Source organism: Leiobunum rupestre, chromosome 9 (genome assembly GCF_980474605.1).
Source record: "Leiobunum rupestre chromosome 9, qqLeiRupe1.1.hap1, whole genome shotgun sequence".
Lineage (NCBI taxonomy): Eukaryota > Metazoa > Arthropoda > Arachnida > Opiliones > Sclerosomatidae > Leiobunum > Leiobunum rupestre.
The window spans coordinates 11,326,232-11,331,456 of NC_143392.1; positions in this window are offsets into that span (position 1 = coordinate 11,326,232).

Here is a 5,225-nt window from a genome sequence, read left to right on the forward strand (position 1 = left end):
ACCGCACCCCACACAAGGAGAACGCAACCCGTCAAAAGTCGTGCATTTTCTTGTGTACAGTTTTCATTGCTTAGACGCTTTAGCGCCTGCTGCCGTCGGAAGGGGGAAAATCGGAAATTGTCTCCCCCCCGCCCGTAAAACGTTCAGCGAAAAGGCTCGTGACGCTCGTCCAATGAAATTTGTACACAACACTGTGTTAGCGTGTTTAAAGGCTAACAGCGTTCTCCTTGTGTTTGTTGCTCCTAATTCTCCACGTGCAAAAGTTTTACTGGGAGCTATTCGCAAGACAGACTGCATTACGGGCTCCGTCACCGTTTTGCGTCCGCTTGCTAACGCGTCACACGTAGCCTTTGACAGCTCCTCGCTAGGGGGAGATTTTCTTCTTGTGATGACGTCACTTCGTTACTAGTTCTCAATAAATATTCCCCAAAGTGACAAACTTATGGAACAATATTATAGACTTATGCTAATATAAGTATGACTCTAAACGATTTATGTTAATGAGAGTCTGTTACAGAGCGATCGGAATGTTTGGAACATGAAATTCGTCACTCCCCTACTGGCAAAATCACTGTCTGATGGTTATAGAGACGAGCTTCAATAAATGCCGCTCTCTTTTTTTACCTCCCCTACGCGCATGCGCGAGTCACTGAATAAACTAGTCAAGTGTTTATGTTAGTTCTATTTGTAAAGTTGATATCGTGCGCGCGCATTTTTTCTTTCAGGAGGCGCGTGTGAAATAGGTGAAACTATAAAGTAAATTTGGTGTTAACCAACTTGTTAAAATGGGAAAACAAAATCACGTGACTACCATTTCACAGCCAACTTCGATTCGGTAACTCGTGTTCATAGTGGCTGTGCGATGGTAAAGAAAAAATATTCCTTCCAGATACTGCAAACAGCTAATTAACCTACACCTATCTATTACAAAATGTTTCAATGAATAATAATAATTAGATAATTTATATGAATCGATCAAAATTTAAACCGCCATTAGCAAAATAAAAAAATTATAGTTCTTATTTCTTAGGATAGATGGCGCTGCAGTCCTCCACAAAGCCACGTGACTACCATCTTTTCAGCCCCCCCTGGACTTTATAGTTTCGCCTATTGAACGAACGCTTCTATGTTGAAATATTAAGCAGCGCGCGCTTTCAAATATCACGTTATTACAAGTACGTCGTGGCCTACTGTATTATTACTTCTAGGCAAATTGCTGAACAGGTTTTATTTAAAGGGGAACGGTCAAGCTTTAACCAGTTTGATAGCCCTATAGCCCGTTAAAAACTAAAATTTATGGCGAAAAGCGCATCAAAAAATTTTAAGTGGTTAATTTTTAATAAAATAAAGAAATTTTGGGAAATCGAAAAGCGCGCGTCCGCTGCGACACCTAGTGAGAAACCGGTGAAACACTCCCTGCTTGATTAAAATTGAAAAAAAAAATAAATAAAAGCGCGCGCTGCTGGTTTTTCTTTTATTTTGCACGCGCGGCCTAAATTTGGCGATTTCAAACGTTAGGCTAGTTTGCAAATCGCTCACTGTTGTCGTGCTGGCGCTGGCGATACAGCCTAAGATGGCGGCGAAAATTCAAACCCAAATACTTGGCGTTATTTTACGTTTCAACTTTTTGGGCCAAAAACAAGACAAAATAAGATACGTGTAAGTATATTGAACGTCTTGTTGATCTTTTGCTATGCGAATAAGGCGATATTTGGAAAAGCTTGGCTGTTCCCCTTTAAGCGTGTATTTTATCACCGATTTAATAATTTATCGTTACTGACAGTTACAAAAGCTAATAACGAATAGCAAAGGGGTTGTACTTAGACAGGTAATGATTTAAAAGGCAATATAAGTCGCTAGATGACTTGGGCCTAAGGTGGTGCCTTGGGTATAAGAAAAGCTGATTATTATTTATTATGTGGTGGTTGTCAAAACAGACTAGCATAAAAAAATGGGGAAAAATAGGAAATGATCAACTAATCTATATTGTTACTTATGGTGATAGAGTTGTCATTTTTTTATGGTTATAGCTAAAAATGTCCTTAGAAAAACTGGATATGGAAACCAGAAAGATTCGGTTGCTAATAATTACAATTAATTAAAACGTTGTTAAATTGAAGGATAAAAATCTTTAAAAGGTTTTCGTTCTTAGATTTCAACGTCTTAATTATAGTAATTAATATTCAATTTACTCTTAATTATAGTAATTAATATTCAATTTAAAAATTATAAACCTAACCTTGGGGGCTTTCATGTATAGTTTTTTTTAAGGACGTTAACAACCACAAAAATTCAATGTATAACACTATAAGCAGAAATACATGAACCGAAATTATCAGCGACTGCTTTTTTATTCTGAGGCGTTTTCCCACAGCGCTAGGGGAGGGTGACAAGGAAGCATTCAAATATTTCAACCCACCCGCGGCCAAGGTATATTTTTGAGTGCATGCCGGGTAGAGTATTATGCCATCTAGTGAGTGAAAAATGAAATAGTTCCAGTTGAACGAAGGTCAAATTATCGAACGTATTATGGTCAAAGGCTTAACAGTCTTAGTTTGTGATGTTGTAAATTATTTTGAATTTATATTACTTTTAATCAAATTACAAACCACCGATTTATCCTTCACTTTAGGCTTGTTAATTAGAAACATATTGCACTGGGTAAAAGCCTCCTTAATTGACATTTTGACGTTTTAATTTGAACTAAATTGATATCTGATATAATGGTAGCTGTAATTCTTTACACTGACTGAAAAAGGTACTTTTTAAGTATTTTTTTAGTCCGTGTTTTTTTAAAGTTTCTCACGGCGGCCACCAGGGTGAGTATTCAAATCTGTACCACGGACCCGTAGAGGATTGCATTCCGCGGAGGGAGGGACTACAACCGAGTAAAGAGAGGGGGAGACGGGGAAAACGCCTTTAGTATAAGCGGGATAGGTCGCTGATAATTTCGGTTCATGTATTTCTGACTATAAGTAATATAAAAAATAAGTAGAAAATTCTTATTCTTACAATGTAAATGTTTTTAATATTTTATTTTTTTCTAATATTATTTCTTATTTAGATTTTTACGTTTGATTAAATCATGATTAGATTAGATTAAAATTAAATCTGTAGCTTTGGCTGTACAAATATTAAAATTGATTACAAATTTAATCATGATTATTAGGCCACCCTGTAACAAAGTGATCTGCCACTCGTATTTTTACCCTAACCATATCCATAAGTTTTACGGTGTGCTCCTAGTATTTCAAAAATTGAACAGACAAACTAAAATACTACATAAGCCACCCAAATCCTGAAGAGCGAAAAACAGGTGAAATCAAATACTATTCTATCAGAAGTAAATGAAACGAAGTTATCAGACTGCTATACTCCCCATGTTGGAGGCGTTTTCCTTATGAAGTTACATTCTTACCTCGAATTTGAAATTTTGCGCGCTCCTAGGCCGAAAAATAAACATTTTTTTTATGATACCATTTTTTATACATAGAAATAGCTATACCCACAATTCCCAAGTGCAATTTATCGCTTCAAAAGACGGTGACGGAAATTAGCTTTCATTTGACTCGATTTTCTCATCATTTTCATCAGGAAAACGCCTTCCGATTCTGAGCGCTCTTTCGATAACTGCGGTTCATTTACTTCTGATTCTAATGTATTGAATATATTGGAAATTTGAAGCAAATATAGTAGGATGAGGGTGTTATTTGCCAGCAAAATATAAAACTCGCGCCAGTATAATCCCACTTTTGTAAGGATCTTCCTGTGTGGGCCATGTCTTACGAGAAACTTCGCGACCAAGTAAAACCACGAAACTATATATCATAAGTAACATAATAACTATAAGTATGACAAATAGCCTATATTATCACCGAATTGATTTTCACAGTTATTTCACAATAATAATAATAAATAATAATCAGCTAGGCTAATACCCAAGGCACCACCTTAGGCTAAAGTCATCAAGCGACTTTTGAAGCCATTAATTCAGGTGGCCGGGTTACAATGCGTAGGAGGGTGGTCTGGGTGGTGCCAAGCGAGCCAACAGCTCCCTACACTAACTATTACCGTTAACCTCAACAAGTTTTTATGGAAGGGGAAACCGAAGAGCTCGGGGGAAAACCCCTTAAAACAGCAAACTCAACGCGGAAGGAGTTGTTCCGAGTTTTCACCCAGTGCCACACGCTAGGATCGAGCTCGGCTCTTCTTGCGGCGAGGCGAAACTGCTAACCACTCCGCCACCCCACCTACATCCGGGTTTCGTTCAGCACAAAGCCCTCTAGTGTCTACTACTCACAAGGAGAGTACCCGAGGTGTTTATTGCCGATTTTGTTCAAAGTTGGCCGTAATGTAGACCTATATATGAGATTTGCCATGGCAACCGAAAATGGTTTTGACCACTTAAAACAAAAAAATCTCCATTTTAAAAAGCATGGCATTTTATTGAGATATTTTTTTTAAATCACGAAATGGGTAATTTGGACCACATTTAGGTAAATTTCATCAAGTTTGGGTAAATTGAAACGTTTTTGGGAAAAAATTGTAAAACTTTTTGGGGTAAAGTAAGGAAATGGAGTTTTTTTTTTGTTTAAAGTGGAGAAAAACATTTTCGTTTGCCATGGCAAATCGAATGGGTAGTGAACAAAATCGGAAATAAACACCTCGAGTACTCCCCTTGACAGTTCGGTTGGAAGTCGTAGTCGGAGCTGGGTCATTGTTGAAAATAGGTTCGGTTAGAAAAATAGCATTGAAACAATAGGAAGTGTCATACTTATGATTATTATGTTACTTATGATATATTTATACAGTCGGAATGTCTAAAGAAGACGATTTTCATAGAAAAGGGCGTGGTTTATAGCCGAGATTTTCCATTGTGACGGCCAATGATTTTGAAAATACGCTCACGGTTTTATATTTGAGCCGCTCCCGTTTCTCCAGGCGCATTCGTCGCAAGTTCCCTTTGATATTCCAAGTGTATAAATATTTAGTTTCCCGGTAAAGAATATAAAGTATTCTTTACGTAAATATGAAATTCTGTTCTCCTGTAGATAGGCTACCCGACTAAACAGCCCAAACACGATAGTACACGTTGTAGAAATGTTTTCGCTCGTATCATTTTAACGTAAGGATGTGACAACTGAGTCAATGTCTACGTCGCTTTTGAAAACGACCGGGTCGTATGGTTTTCATTCGTTTGGTCGTTCCCAAAAACATATCTTCTT